Source organism: Callithrix jacchus, chromosome 2, assembly GCF_049354715.1.
Source record: "Callithrix jacchus isolate 240 chromosome 2, calJac240_pri, whole genome shotgun sequence".
Taxonomy (NCBI): Eukaryota; Metazoa; Chordata; class Mammalia; order Primates; family Cebidae; genus Callithrix; species Callithrix jacchus.
Window position 1 is genome coordinate 187,187,039 of NC_133503.1, and position 17,067 is coordinate 187,204,105.

General features: G+C 36.0%; 1 long non-coding RNA gene across 1 annotated transcript; it reads left to right on the plus strand.

Moving 5' to 3' along the window:
* Nucleotides 1-1,730: 1,730 nt before the first annotated feature.
* Nucleotides 1,731-16,691, plus strand: LOC118148938 (uncharacterized). Its single transcript, XR_004736042.3, has 4 exons — nt 1,731-1,940; nt 10,282-10,385; nt 14,131-14,229; nt 16,056-16,691. It is a non-coding gene; the product is annotated as an uncharacterized LOC118148938 (long non-coding RNA).
* Nucleotides 16,692-17,067: the final 376 nt, after the last annotated feature.

Sequence of the window (17,067 nt, forward strand, 5' to 3'; positions counted from 1 at the left end):
TTGATTTTAAATGTATACAGATATTTGGAGAAAACTGAGATAACGCAAATATCCCATTTTCTATTCTGTAAACATGGTTTATTTTTCATTTATGTGAATTCTTTTATTACCCTTCTCCCCAGGCCATGAGTTTGGAGGAAGAGAGGAGAGGAGGGTTTACTTCCGGTTCATGCTTGGTCTGAATAGCCTCTGATTCTCAAGTAAACGTGGGAAGAATCTCTTCTAAGACTCCTTACCTTGATAGTTCTGGGCCTTGATTAGTTTCTGCTTTTCCTAACTGAAACTCAATTGTGAGGTATTCAAAAATGATCTCAAGACAAATTCAGCTGCGATGTGCTCACATATTTTGTTACCTTTCTGAGTTCATAATTTTCTACAAACCTGGCACAATTGTTCTCTACTATTTTTAAGCACTTCACTCCCATTAAAAAATTAAAGAAAACATTTTGAGCATTTATAAAGCAAGATAATTGGATCCCATTAAACTAGCTCATTGCTACAGGAAGTAGAATGTCAAATATACATTTTATTAAAAAACTATTTTAGGCATTTATTTAAAATAATAACATATGGAGGACATAAAATTATTGGAGAATTCTTAGGACATTTAATGTTAACCTGATGTTTTAACACTAATTATTTTATATCTACTATATGTAAATTAATTCATATTTTATGTTACTTGTCAATAAATTAATAATTTAATGACAGAAAGCACAGGCTTCACAAGGAAAAAGTTAGTCCCTCAAACATGGTTTTTAAACTTCATGCTTTGGATGCCTCGTTACTCTAAAGATCCTTCAGGGATTGTTATGTAGGAATAGGTAAAGAATAAATGTGCTCAATCTAACACATACAAATCTCACTTTACCAAAAATAATTCTGTGTTTTTTCTCCTTATTAGGTTGGAATTTGTAATGAAATTTAGTCGAAAGAATAATTGACAGAAAGAAATACTTGAAAATCATTGATCTGTAAAAATAAAGGAGATTCTCAAGTATGCTGAATAAATGGTACCTGAGCTACTATATTATAATCTGAATGCCATACTCCATGGAATGTATCCAGTGGAGAGGTGTCTCAACTAATTCTAAGGAAATCCGAACTGCTTTATATGAGTTAAGCTGTTATGCTATATCTGAACTATATTATATATCGTTTATTCAGCAAGCATTTATTTACCAGATTTTCCCTAATCCACTGGGCACTGATGATACAAAAGTGAGGAAGAGGAGGCAAGGATTTTTGGCTGATGAAGCTGACATTTTAGTAGGTGAGACAGGAAAAAATATATAATAAAATAATGGTAAATACAGTACTGGCAATTATAATCCATGTTTTTCAAGTTGATAAGTTCATAAAATGTCTCAAAAAGGAATAAAATTTTTATCTATAAATACAATTTAAATATATCTGTAAGTCTTGAAAACCAAGCAGGTAACTCCTATTTTAATTTAACAAATACATAAAGTTGACTTGAGTAGGGAGGTTTTCAATTTGCAGTTGAATTATAAGTTAATATCAAGGATGGTAATAAAAGGGAATCTTCATCTCTATATTCCTTAATTTTATAGTCAAGATCCTCTTCAGATTTCTTTTTCTTTGTGTATATATAATTGCATATATACACCCACACACGGTGAGAGGAAAGGGGCCATGAAGCTCATTAAAATAACTCACTCGTTTTTTCATTTTGCAATTTGCAAAACATAAGGACATCTTTTGTGAAATACAACACTTCTGCCTCTTTCATTTTATCAGATCTTGCTTCTGGCCTGTAACAAAAGTCAAAGACACTGGAGAAATCATAAAAGAGCCCTCCACGGTAAAGTCAATGAAATTGTTCCAGAGCTGGGAATTATGTGTCAAGACAAGCTGGTGGTGGCATCTGCTGCTGTATTGACTGTCAGTGTTCGCTCAAATGCTTTGGCCAGTCAAAGGTATCTCCTTTCTTTCCTCATCTATCCACATGTGTTCCCTTAAGGCCACCTTCTAGCTGAAGGCATACACAGTCAAAAACCAAATAACACACTTCTTTAGCGTGAAGACATTAGTTGTGAATGTTTCTGCTACCACAACTGCTGGCATGATCAGAGAGAGGTCAGTTTAGTACAGACAGGAGGGGTGAGGACACAGGGAGATAGAGACGAGATAGGAATGCCCTGATGCTCTGAAGGAAGCAGCCTGCTCACATTGATGTTTTTTAGGTAGTTTTGATTTCTCATTTATTTTAATGGCTATACAATAAAAATATATTTTCCCTTTTTTACCTCTCACTGAACTTCGGTCCCATCTCCAAGAAATCTCATTATGTATATGCAAACGCTCAGCTTGTAATATTTTATCACCTGTCATTTTAATTCTGTGATTTCAGTGTTACCATTCTCAGGTTGATTTTAATAATATAGTATAATATTCTTATGTGAGTGTGTATTTTAAATATTATTTCAACAATCTTACTATTTTTTTAAATCTTGACCAAAAATTGTGCTATTGAACAACTCATACTTTTGAAATTCTACTTTTTTAATTACTAAAGTAAACAGGTAGTTCTTAGAGACATAAATATAAAAATAATCTGTGATGGACAATTTAATCCTATGAGGTTTTTCATTCATTATATTAGAGTAGGTTTTTTATTCATTATATATGAGATATCTGGGAGATGGGATTCAAATCTGAATAAGAAATTCATCTAAATTTCATATACCTCTTACACACATCACCTGAAGATAATTTATTTTTCCTTTGGTGACACTGAATAAATTGTGTTATGTGTGTACACTTTGACTGTAACACCTCACACAAGGTCCATTGTGAAATTTTTCACTTGTGGTATCATGTTGGCGCTCAAATAGTTTAAGATTTTGAAGCATTTGTGACCAGATTTTAGATTAGGAATGTTCGACCTGTAAAACCTATTAACTTCCTGCTGTTAAAGATAAGAAGGATTGGACGGGTGCAGTGGCTCAAGCCTGTAATCCCAGCACTTTGGGAGGCCGAGGCGGGCAGATCACGAGGTCAAGAGTTCGAGACCATCCTGACCAACATGATGAACCCTCGTCTCTACTAAAAATACAAAAATTAGCTGGGCATGGTGACATGTGCCTGTAGTCCCAGCTACTTGAGAGGCTGAGGCAGGAGAATTGCTTGAACCCAGGAGGCGGAGGTTGCAGTGAGCAGAGATTGTGCCACTGCACTCCAGCCTGGCACCTGGAGACAAAGTGAGACTCTGTTTCAAAAAAAAAAAAAAAAACAACAGGAAGGATCAATCTTACTTCTGTCACTCTCAAAATACTCTACCTCCCAATTATTCCATTGTTAATCTACCAGTTACCACCATAATTTTAAATAATATGCATAGGCTTCTAATTTTGACTCCATTAACTGAAGACAGTATTCTCTGACTCTCCCCTTGATGATGGTGTAGATGAGCAAATCAGCTCTGTAACCCTTCTTTCTCCCTGCCTGTTTAGTCACTCCCAACTCCTATTAGAAATAAATTTCCATTTATGTTGCCATTGTTGATATTGTTTTCTGTCACATAGTTCCCTCACACTCTGTTTTCTTTGGTTGTATGTAAAAGTTTAGAACCAGTAGAACAATATAAATAAATTATTTTAAGTGTATCTAATTATAATTATTAAACTAATTATTATAGTAATATTAATTATAACATCATAATTACATATTCTCTTTACTTCCAAGATTTTAATCTTGTGCAGCTTTTTAAAAAATTATACTTTAAGTTCTATGGTACATGTGCAGATCTAGCAGGAAGTTACATAGGTATACACATGCCATGGTGGTTTGCTGCCTCCATCCCCCTTTACCTACATAGGTATTTCTCCTAATGATATCCCTCCCCAACCTCCGTACGCCCTGCTATCGCTCCTCTAGCCCAACCCCTAACAGACCCCAGGGTGTGATGTTCCCTCCCTGTGTCCATGTGTTCTCATTGTTCAACACCCACATATGAGTGAGAACACGTAGTGTTTGGTTTCCTGTTCTTGTGTCAGTTTGCTGAGAATGATAGTTTCCAGATTCGTCCACGTTCCTGCAAAGGACATGAACTCATCGTTTTTTGGATGAGTTACTGCATAGTATTCTATGGTGTATATCTGCCACATTTTCTTTATCCAGTCTATCCTTGATGGGCATTTGGGTTTGTTACAAGTCTTTGCTATTCTAAACAGTGCCGCAGTGAACATATGTGTGCATGTGTCTTTATAGTAGAACAATTTATAATCCTTTGGGAATATACCCAGTAATGGGATTGCTGTGTCAAATGGTATTTCTGTTTCTAGATCCTGTCTTCCACAATGGTTAAACTAATTTTCACTCCCACCAACAGTGTAAAAGTGTTCCTATTTCTCCACATCCTCTCCAGCATTTGTTGTCTCCAGATTTTTTAATGATCACCATTCTAACTGGCATGAGATGGTATCTCAGTGTGGTTTTGGTTTGCATTTCTCTAATGACCAGTGATGATGAGCATTTTTTCATGTTTCTTGGCCCCATAAATGTCTTCTTTTGAAAAGTGCCTGTTCGTATCCTTCACCCACTTTTTGATGGGGTTATTTTTTTCTTTTAAATTTTAGTTCTACATAAATTCTGGATATTAGCCCTTTGTCAGATGGGTAGGTTGCAAAAATTTTTTCCCATTTTGTTGGTTGCCGGTTCACTCTAATGATTGTGCTGTGCAGAAGCTCTTAAGTTTAATTAGATCCCGTTTGTCTACTTTTGCTTTTGTTGCCATTGCTTCTGGTGTTTTAGTCATGAAGTCCTTGCCTATGCCTATGTCCTAAATGGTATTGCCTATGTTTTCTTCTAGGGTCTTTATGGTGTTAGGTCTTATGTTTAAATTTTTAATCCATCTGGAGTTAATTTTTGTATAAGGTGTAAGGAATCTTTTAAATTTTATAATGAATATCTTCCTGTTCTTTTTTGTCTCTTACTGTGAATCCAATGTGACTGATATAAGGCTCACCGGTATCCAATCTTGAGTAAATTGTTTCTTATGTTGGGGAAATGTGTTGTTTTTTTGTTTGTTTGTTTTCCCTTTGTTTTTGTCATCTGGAGGACCCAGTGACATATCTTTTGTTCATGCAATTGGTCTTAATTATATTATAAACTTATTATTATCTATTGTAATATCTGACTTTCATTCCTGAGTCTGCCTTACTATTCTAAACCGGACTTAAGCCTCTACAGACCAATGGCCCAGCTTCATCCTTGGACCCTTGTTCTCTGTTCTCCTGGACTGGAGCCACCACCACCTCTGACTTTGACTCCATATTGCTGGAGCACTTTCATAAGGAATTTCCTAAAAGCATATGCTAAAAAATGTTCTGAATCTTAAAACATCCATGATCCCCTCTCAGCATTGACTAATATTTTGACTTGTTGAAGTATAGGATGAAAGTGATATTGAAAGGAGTCTATTCCACAAACTTTTTAAAACAAATCTAGCTAAAACTGATTCTTTCAGGAGGCAGATGGATAATTTATTTTCTATCATTCTACATGAAATCTTTTTATCTTCTATCTGTAAGGCAATACATTTCCAATTAATGTGCCTCAAACTGTTGTTGTTTACCCATCATCTTTCTCTGAATTTGAAGACATGTGCATCCCATGAAGTCTATAAAACTTTCTTTTTTTTTTTTGAGACGGAGTTTCGCTCTTGTTATCCAGGCTGGAATGCAATGGCGCGATCTCGGCTCACCACAACCTCTGCCTCCTGGGTTCAGGCAATTCTCCTGCCTCAGCCTCCTGAGTAGCTGGGATTACAGGCACGCGCCACCATGCTCAGCTAAAATTTTTTTTTGTATTTTTAGTTAAGATGGGGTTTCACCATGTTGACCAGGATGCTCTCCATCTCTTCACCTCGTGATCCACCTGCCTCGGCCTCCCAAAGTGCTGAGATTACAGGCGTGAGCCACCATGCCTGGCCCAAAACTTTCTTCTTTTATCATTATGGAATGTTTCTCTCCCCATTGCCACTACTTCATCCGTTTGGAATTCCTACCACAGTACCTCATAGAGAGATGATCTCTGTTGCTCTTCCAGCTTTCTATTGCTGCCTAATGAAGCAATGCCAGATTCACATATTTCTGAGGTTCTGAAGAAACAGTTCTCACACAAAGTTGATGAGAATTTTAATTGGCATAGTGTTTTTGGAAGGCAATTTGGCAATTTAATATGACATATTTCTTGATTACTACTTTATTTATTTTACAAATATATTTTCGCAAGTGCTCAAACACATATAAGTATATGCATGTTAATTAAAGAAAAATCTGGAATACTAAAATTCTTAAAAAGAGATATAATTCAATAAAATAAAATACATTTAACCAATAAAGTAACTTGTGGACATTTATAAATGAGCCTATGACTGATGTAAAAATTAGTAAAAATAAGATTACAAGCCAAATTAATGTTCTAGATTCTTATGAATAGTATACAAGGATGTATGTATATAATATGTACTAGTCAAGGACCCACCTTGGCTATAGTCTACCCAGATGTCTGACTTACCTGATGCATATATATATATATATATATCACCCTGCAATTTATACATAGAATATAATATATATATCACCCTGTAATTTATCACCCTCCAATTTATACAATACAATGTAAATTGTAGATATCACCCTGCAGTTTACATGTACAGAGAAAATATATAAAAGAATAACTATTAAAAGTTATTTCTTTTAGATATGAGGTTAGATGAGGATAGAAAAGATGTAAGAAACTTTTGGTACCTTTTTATGACCTGAATTATTTTAATTGTTATATGTATTATTTTTCCAATTAAAAATATTATACATAATTTTTAAAAGGGAAAGTGACCCATAGAGGAATTGGAGATGAGATGGCATGTTAAATAGGAAGCTTGGGAAGCATTGAGAAGGGAGACCCAATCTGCTTTGAAGGAAGGTGTGCCTAAATTGGTCACATTGGCAGAAAGGATTTATTCAAGCAAATAAAGAAGAAATGTCCTGATCGGATGTGCATTTTATAATAATCATTCTAATTGAACGTGGATGATAGAATATAAGGTTAGATTGAACTTAGGCATTTCAGCGTTCAATAGTGGTAATAATTAAAGTCTAAAATAACGCATTACCCAAGATTTATGACACAATGGGAATAGAAAGAACCAACTGCTTGGATGGATTGCATGTAGAATGGGAAATACAAATATGGCTTTAGTTTTCTATTGTTGCTGTAGCAATTTACTATGAATTCAGTGGCATAAAACAACACTGCTTTATTATCTCATAGACATCTGGGTAGATTGGCCTCTGGATAGACTACAGTAAGTCAGGCATCAGGTAAGTCAGACATCTGGGTAGACTGTAGCCAAGGTGGGTCCTTGGCTAGTCTTACAAGGCCAAAATCAAGGTGATGGAATTTGTTTCTGGAGGTTCTAGGGCTGACTCTACTTCCAAGCTCACTCAGGCTATTGGCAAAATTTAATTCACTGCAGTTGTAGTAATGAAGCCCCTGTTTCCTTGCTAACCATCACTTGGGGGCCATGCTTTGCATCTAGAAGCTGCCTGAATTGCTTTCCACACTTTCCAAGCACCTTTCCTCTAGCAACGGCAAGCCAAGTCACTCTAACATTTTGACTGTCTACAACTTTTTTCATCTCAACTTTTTTTTATTATTGCCAGAGAAAGTTTACCGCTTTTAAGGACTCATGTAATTGGATTGTGCCCAAAAAGATAACCCCTGATAGCCTCCTTATTTTACCCACTATGATTTAATTACATCTACAAAGTCCCATTTGCCATGTTACATGACTTAGTCATAGGCTCCAGGCATTAGAGTGTGGGCATCTAGGCATTAGGTCGTGGATATCTTTGGATGTTCATTATTTAGCCTGCCACAAATGTAATGTTCTGGGCACATAGCAGATAATTGATAAATCTGTCACAAAGCCAGTCACTTGACACTATCTCCACTTCTACAACTCAACTCTATTCTGAACCATTATCTGTTACTAGACTGATTAAATAATCTCTAAACTAATTTCTGTTTTCATGCTTGCCTTCCTAGATTTTATTCTTCACCTAGAAGATCCTGCTCCTAGAAGCTGCCTGCATTCCTTCACACGCTTTCCATGCACCTTGCTTGCAGGGAGTGCTTTCAGGGAGGAACAGTTTTCTAAAACATAAATTAAATACCAGTCTTAGCTTAAAACAACCTTTTAGTGCCCCAATGCAATTAGAGTAAAATCTAGTCTTGTTGTTACGGCATATGTGATGTGAACACTTCTACCTGTCTGACACCATGTGGCCACTAAGCTTTAGTTACAGGAGATTTCCTTTTATACCTTACCCAACATGTATTTAGTTTTTAAGACTTTTAATCTCCTCTTCCTTTTACCTAGAATGGTCCTTCACCAGAATGTTCTCCATTAAGATTAGCTTCAATGCTTCTTTGTCAATGAAGACTTCCTCACTTTCCTTATCTAAACAAGAACATCCTCACCTTAACTCCTGCCTATGAAGTACTTCTATATCCTATTATCTGATCCATATTTTCACAGCACTTACTGCTATCAAAAATTTCCCGTCTGTGTGTTCATAGTAGATGTTACAGTTAGGACATTAGCTTGGAAAGACCAAAGGCCTGATCTGTCTTGATCATAGGTTTCTCGTTAGGATCTTAAACAGTGCCCAACACAAACTAGATGCAGAATAAATATTTGTTGTATAAGGGAGTAAATTGATGGATAATTTATTCTTTATGTTCCCCTTCTTCTTTAAAGAAAACTTAAGAAACAGAAGTGACAGGATTTGAGGGTTGTATTGAACTGTGTCCTCCACCAAAAATAGGTTCAAATTCGAATCCCTGGTACCTGTGAATGTAAGGCGGCCTATGAAATGTTTCCCTCATTTGAAAGTAGGGACCATACCTGAGAAAGGTAGAGTCAAATTAACATGAGGTTATGTTGGAGTAGACTGGGTGCTTAATCTCTGATGACTGGTGTTCTTAGGAGAAAAGACAAAGATTAGACTATGTGACAATCTAGGTAGAAATTGTAGTGATGTATCTACAAGTCAAAGACGACCAAGGGTTGCCAGCAGCACTAGAAGCTGAGAGAATGGTATGGAACTGATTTTACACTTGAGTCTTTAGAGACTAACACTCTGTTTAGAGCTTAATTTAGTACTTCTAGGCCCCAGGACTATAACAACAAATTTCTGTTGTTTAAGCCACCCAGTTTACTACAGCCCAGATGCCCACTTTGTTAGAGCAGCCCCTGAAACCAACACAGGATCTATTTATTGAGATGTATGTTTGCAGGTCTGAAATGATGGTAGCTTTAAAATATGTTAACTTTTACATACTTCTAGGACATCTTGAAATACAACAAAGGGTCGACTTGTTAAGTCAGATTCCTAGGAATCATAGACGTTCTCAAACACTAAATTTTGCTAATGATTTACAGTGGGTATAAGCAAAACCCAGGTGCAAATGCAATATTCATCTTTGAAGGAGCCCAGGGCCTGTGAGAGGCAGGTCCTTAATGCCATTGTCTTTCATGGGCATGTATTGGTATTAGAATAACAGGAGAGCACTGACAGTATGTCCATGAGATACATGCTTGTCCAGAGAACACTGCTTGGGTTCAGGGTTTCTTAGTCATTAGTTTTCTAGGGCTGCCATAACAAAACACCACAGACTGGAGGCTTAAACAACAGAAGTTTATTTTCTCACATTTATAGAGTCTGGAAGTTCAAGATCAAGGTATCAGAAGGTTTGGCTTCTCCTGAGGCCTCTATGCTTAGCTTGTAGTTGACTGCCTTCTTACTGTATCTTCACGTGGCCTTTCTTCTGTATACGCACAATCCTGGTGTTTCTCCCTCTTCTTATAAAAACACCAGTCATATTTGATCAGGGCCTCAATATAGACAACTTCATTTAACCTTAACTTCTGCTTTAAAGGCCTTATCTCTAAACACACTCACAGCAGAGGTTATGCCTTCAACATATAAATTTGCAGGTGGTGGGGACACAATTTCTTTTATAACATTTTGTTTGGCTTTAGTTAGTCATTCAGGAGTGAAAATGCTGCATAAGTAACTTCCATTGATGAATTAGTCATCTCACAAGTTTTAAGTGTTTTAACAATAAGTAATGTTGAAAATAAACATTTCTACAAGGGCAAATAGTCAATATCATCACTACTTCTTGTATCTAGAGATGAAAGGAAAGTGTTACAGACCCACTGTGAACTCTTTTCTTCCATTCCAGAATCTCAAGTGGAATAGCCCAAAAGCATTTGGTAGGAGGATTTGAAGTTCAAGAGGGACATTCATCTTAAATACACATATGTAAGAAGCATCACTCTCATTGCGGTAGGTGAAGCCATGGGAATGGACAAACTCATTCTTAGAATTCATCTAAAAGGTGCATACCACTTACAGTGTCTTGCACACAACCACTTGTTGAGTGTTCACTGAGAGAACTTACAGGCAGCTCCACTTAAAACTGCTAAATTATCAACATATTGGGAGAAATAATTTATGTAACAGAATATACATTGGAATTCCAATTTTTAGAATTTCAGCTAATCTTAAGCAGTAATCATCAGAATCTCCACAATCTAATGAGCATGGTAAGGAGCTAACAGATACCAGCTGAAGTGCTTACTAAAGGAAACAAAACTGGACCCCACAATGTGCACTTCATAGCCCAGACCAATACATAAGGCTGGTGCAAAACTAATTGTGTTTTGTTCCATTGAAACCAGTGGTACCTCTGCAGGTACTCTTAAAGACCCCAAAGCAGCAGAGTTGGAGACAGAAGCACCAGTCAATGAACAGCATCTGCCACCTTTCCTACTGAATCAGGGAAGGGAAAAACTTTTCAATGAATGTGGGGGGCATGGCGGCAAAGACTGAAATTGTGCAGAAACAAACTGGAAAGCTATAGAATCTGACTATGTTTCTATTATTGTTAATAGGACTACATTCAGGAATGTATGTGTTTATAGTAAAAAATAGCAAGTCAGGTTCAACAAAAATATTACAAACCTATTATGTAAATGGTTTTCATGCATACATACATATGTATACACACACCATATATATATATCTGAGTATATATAGGTATATGTATACACACAAATATGCATCTGTGGAGATATACTATGTATTAAATATATATATAATACTAATGTATTTATCTACATGAAAATATACAAAATTCATTTAATTATTTTAAGGTCTCACTGAGTTTTAGACCACTCAAATTAAGCTAAATTGTATTTAACCAAAAGGGATTTTTTAAAAATTAAACTTTAATTAACTTTTGTAAGTATTATCAAGACAACTTGTAAAGAAACTCACTAATTTTGTTAAGGCATAATTTCAAATATTTAGTATATTCGCCCCAGGTTTCAAAACTTCATTGAATTTCAGGAAAGTGGAAGGGCAAAAAATGATCTAGACGGTAAAGTAATATTGAAACAAACTCAATTTCTGTAGGTTCAACTACATGAAATTTTCAATATCTACACATTTTACCTATAAAGCCAATCTTGTATGGTTCAATCAATCAATAAAATTCCATTTATAAATTATAGTTGTGCTTTCCAAAATATTGCATTTAGGATATATTGTAAGTGCTACATGCAGTTATCCTTGTAAAATATCTAGGACAGTAACAGAGAAACTATAAGTTGAAAACAAAGTCTTATGCTTCTAACATACTGAGGTGAAAGTCATCTAAAATATATGTTATGTGTTTAATGCAAGGTAGCATTGACTTTGGTATTTACTGTATTCTGAAGAATGAAATGTGGGTTTAACCAAAAATTGAAAAAATAATACATCTTAGAGAAATCATACACTAGTCCAAAATTTTGATAGAAGCAGTTTTTATTCTCTACCATTGCCTGTTATATTTTTAGCTAACTAATGTAAGAACTGACGACATCTCAATAAAAATATCAGAGGCATGGTATTCAAAGTGCATTAGCGTTGTGATGTTATGATTCCAATTTCTTTCCTGGGTGCACATTAGTCTTGCAGGATCATGCAGCTGGCAAAGGATGAGATGCTATGAAACAGCTATTTAAATGTGAATTGCTCTTCAAGCTGCCACTGGTAATGGCGAACACTAAAGGAAATTTCATCTATTTCAGAAAATTAACAATCTCTGGGGAAAAGTATTCTTAGAATCACTTAAGATATAGGGTACTTTCCTTTAGTCTATAAAAACTGCCACGTCTCTGAAAGCATACCACCTCACAGATGTATCCTTCAGCCTTTATATTCTCATAAACTTTATTAGATTCTATGCTTTCGAGATCTATTCAACCATAAACCTTAAAACAAAGAAAGTGATTTGATTTTTTTCTCTCATACACTTAAGACTAGGCATAGAAATATTACTACATGTAATAACACTGGAAATTGCAAGCAATTTTATAGTCTCTACCTTTCACAGCCTTAAGAATAGGTCATTGTTGTAAAAGGCTGAATTCAATAACACATTTTTATATCTGAAAACATGCATTTAAGAAAACTCAGTGCTATGTGAATGCATATGGTTAACTTACCATAAGAAAGAAAAAAGTAAATATAAAGAGGAAACTCTGAATGATTCATTTATATTAATTTATAAATGGAGTAGATATGCTATCATTATACTTTCACTACCTTTTTTAGAAGCTAGTTCTGTATTACCATATAATTTATCAAATATTACAGTTCTTATCTAAAAGAAATATATTATAATTAGCTATGCCTTTTTTGAATCAATTTTATGTTAAAAGTGGACAGTGATTTCTTTGAATTTAAAAATACTCCTTAGTGGTCACTTTGCAAGGCTGCCCAATGTATGGACCTTTTTCTGTGTGTTTGAAGAGTCCACCTGCCTTTTACTGCCTGAGGAAAAGACAGAAAATGTTTCTCTTCTAAGTACTGAAAATGCCAGACACCTGTTTTCCCTGCCTTCACTTGGGATGCAGGTATGTAGCTTTAGATCCTTCAAGCAGATGTAACACACCAAACTATGACTAAAGAGCTAAAGACCAGGTGGAAGGCACTCTATTCTCTTTCTCAATCTCTCAATCTCTCTCTCTCTCTCTCTCTCTCTCTCTCTCTCTCTCTCTCTCTCTCTCTCTTTCCTTCTCTGTCTCCCAGAGAGATCATCAGGCTCCTGGAGCAAAAAAAACTATCTTGGAATGCATATGCAGGTGCACTGGCATTGAGTTCCCACAGCAGATGAGGTAGCAGGGCAAACTAGCACCCAATGTTTAGGGAATAGAGCAGCTATTTCTTTTTCAGAATGTTTTTTGGTGTGTTTAGAACATTGGTTTGGAAGTTGTACCATTCATCAGTTCTTTCAATTTCTTAGTGACTCAAGAGTTACCCAATAAAATTCCTTTTCTCCTTAGTCAAAGAACTCTTGTGTTCCACAGAGCTAAGAAATCTGATGAAATACATAATTTTCTATACATTCTTTGCCCATTATAGTCTTCTGTGTTTCCTAGTTCACTTTATATAGTAACCTATTGGCTCTCAGTAGTGGCGTGATTTGTATTGGCTTGTTTGTTTAATGATGGACATTTTAAAATCAAGATCTATAAAGGAACTCAATATCTAATGCAAAATTTTAAAGAGCTTCTCAGGTTAAAGCTAGAATGGTGGCTTTGAAGATCTGGTCCCTTGGCCACCTCTTGACACACAACAGCGTTATCTTAAGAAATGTTACTGAAGCTGTAAGTTCAGGGTGGCATCTTTAGAAACCACTGCTAATAGCATCCTTGGTTTCTACCCAGTAAATGCAAACAGATAACCACTCACCCCACCTTGGCCAGCTGTTGTCTCCAGACATTGCCAAATGTCCTATGGGGGGGAAATCACCCCAAGCTTAGAACCACTGAGTGAAATCATCAGTGATGTATGAAAGTCAATTGCTTACAATGACTTATGATCCCATTCATTTATTAAACATAATTGTAAAATTCCCACTATATTGAAGACATGGAAAATGAGAATGAAAACTCAGTTCCTATCCTCAAAACTGTACTATCTTATAAAAATGATAAGAATTAACATGTGAAAACCTTACACAAACTTTTTTTTTAAACAGTTTAAGGTAACAATAACAGAGCAGGACACTGGAATAAATGATCAACAGCAACATTTTATAAAGGAAGAAATAGTTTCTTGAAGGAGGTAATCCCATCAGGTAAGAGAGGGAAGGGAATGTCTTTGTGGAAAAACATGCAATTTGAGTTGCGTTGTGAGAAATTTTTCATTCTGGGTAGTGACAAAAAAGTTGAGATAGTATTTCAGGGAGTACAACAAATTCAAAATGATTCAGGAGACAATGAAAACCAGTTTGACATATAAGTACAGTGTTAGTGGGGGAATATAGATATAGATAGCTAAAACCTTGGTTCAGAGTCAGATTAAAGATGCTAGTAGAGTTTTATATAAGAAAGGAAGACAAAAGCCCTAACCTCCATCTGAGGCTGTGTTTGCCTTGCCAATACCTTGCTTTACTTTGATCCTAGTTTGGCTGGACAGTTTGAAGTGTCAGGTGGGGAATTAAGGAGACTGAGTTTCATCCTCAAGCCTCCTTTTGGCATACTGCTTTTGTAGCATGTGGTGGCAATTTTTGAGGGCCAGGCTAAGGAATGTGGATACAAGAGTATTTTTAATATTTTTGAGCAGAGGAAAGACATAGGCAGGATTTAAAAATTTTGAATCTGATTTAGTGTGTGGGGGTTAAAAGGAAGAAAGAATGCACATTTGATGTCCATGTAAGAAGTCAGAGCAATCATTTAGATGGAAACAAAAGGAGCCTGGATTAGGAGCATGACAATGAACAGGGAGAAAGGATTGAAATAAGAGAGAATTAAAACTAAGAGTCAACTGAAGTTGATAATCCATAACAATTATAAATAAAGTAGAGAAAAGGCACTAAGGTTACAACTATGTCTTAAAAGTAAGCACCACTAAAATATTTCTATCATTAAGAAAAATGGTTCAATAAAGAATAGGAGAGATTAGGGGAAAAAAGAGTTAAATAATGTATTTATTTTCAAGACAGAGTCTTGCTCTGTCACTCAGGCTAGAGTGCAGTGGTATGACCTCAGCTCACTGCAACATCCTCCTCTTGGATTCAAGCAATTCTCCTGCCTCAGCCTCCTGAGTAGCTGGGATTACAGGCTCCAGCTAAGTTTTGTATTTTTAGTAGAGATAGGGTTTCATCATGTTGGCCAGGCTGGTATTGAACTCCTGACCTTGTGATGTATCTCTATCTCCAAGGGTGTCACTGCTTCAATGGCACCCACACTTTCCATTGGAACAGTCTGAGAGGCTCCTCCATTTCACCTAGCCATGCAGCAACAGAAGTAGAATTGTTGCTCAGTGGGGTCATCTTCTTTCCTACCCTCCTGCCCTTCGCTTCACCCAGCCCCAGAGAAATCTGGGGAATTTCTCCCAAACCCCTCTAGACCACACTAGAGCTGTAAGTCTCACGTGCAAGGGGTTTGACCCTATAGACATCTACTCAGAAAAGAAACAGAGCTCCAAATTAAATGAGCAAGGTGCATTACCAAGATGGAAGGAAAAGGAGGTGAGGAAGCAGCAGAACTAAATACATCTCAGCTAGAGGGAGCAGCAAAGAAGATTTTTCTACCTGCCTCAGTCTCTCAAAGTACTGGAGTTATAGGCATGAGCCACTGTGCCCAGCCAGGAATATTTTTTAATGACAAATTCAGTGATTAGTTTTTAACTCTTTGAAGTTCATACTGAATTGTGAAAAAAAGCCTCAAGATGAAATGTAAAGCAGCTCCACATAATCAAAATAATTGTCACACATTCTAACCAACAGCGTATCCTTAATATTCTGCCTTCTTGAACAACCATCACGACTTCTTTACAGATCTTCAGAATCATAAACTCTCCCTCATTCTCCTGTTACCTGACATTTGTTGCAAATATATAACTGAGTTTTGTTTGAACTATACATTTTGCCTCATTTACTGTGACTCTTCTTGTTTTCAGATTCATATTGAACATCTTCTCAAATGTGATCATCTCTGAAGTTTATCTGCATGTGTGTACCTCTGGAAGGTGTTGTCAATACATTTGGGAAAAGGGAATGAGAAGCTTGACTTGTTCTCTTGTATGCAATAGAAACTGTGAAATTGATCTGTCAAAGACTAAATTGTGATCTCTGGCCTCTGGCCTAGAGTTTCTCTTTCTTCTTGCAGGCAGATTTTCAGTTAAGTAACAAAAGCCATATTACAGATTTTCAATTCCAATCTTTATCCACATAAGCAAAAGTCAAACAAATTCTGTGTCTATACTCCATTGATTGCTAATATCACAACCCACTTTATTTGACCATTTTACCTAAAGTGTATAATTGGTTATGTTTATATGTTGAAAAATAGGCTATATTCCTTTTTCATGAAGTTCCTAAGATCTTTCAGTTTCCTAATGATGCTGTTGCTCTTGACTTCTGATGGCTTGTTTTACAGAGCTCTTACACTTTCTCTCTACTTTGGACAGATTGCTTTCTAGGACTGCAGCACAGATGTCGTCCTAGCCATTTGGTTTCATTGCATATTTTAGTTCATCTTTGCTTAGATTTCACATTTTGTTCCTTCAAGAATTTGTAGTCCCTTGTTCCTGGTTAATAGCTGTGATTATTTCCTTTGTTTCTTGAGTTTGTAAAATGTGCATTTGTAGAGATTTTGCATTTATGAGAATACAGTATTTCACCCTATTGTTAAACAAGAGGTTTGCTGGAGAAATAGAAACCTGTGTACATTCATTCCCCACCCCCAACCCCCAGAACTTGGAACTTTCTGGTGTCCAGCATTGCTGATAGCAAGTGCAGAAGAACAAAACAAAACAATTATTGATCCTTCATAGATGATATAGATGACTTTTTTGCTTGTTTCTTAATGGAATCCTTTTTTGTGCTGTGAAATTTTACAACGTTCAAATTTTACTATTTTGTATTCTGATATTTTACAAAGAAATGTCTAGGTGGCCATATTTTTATTCC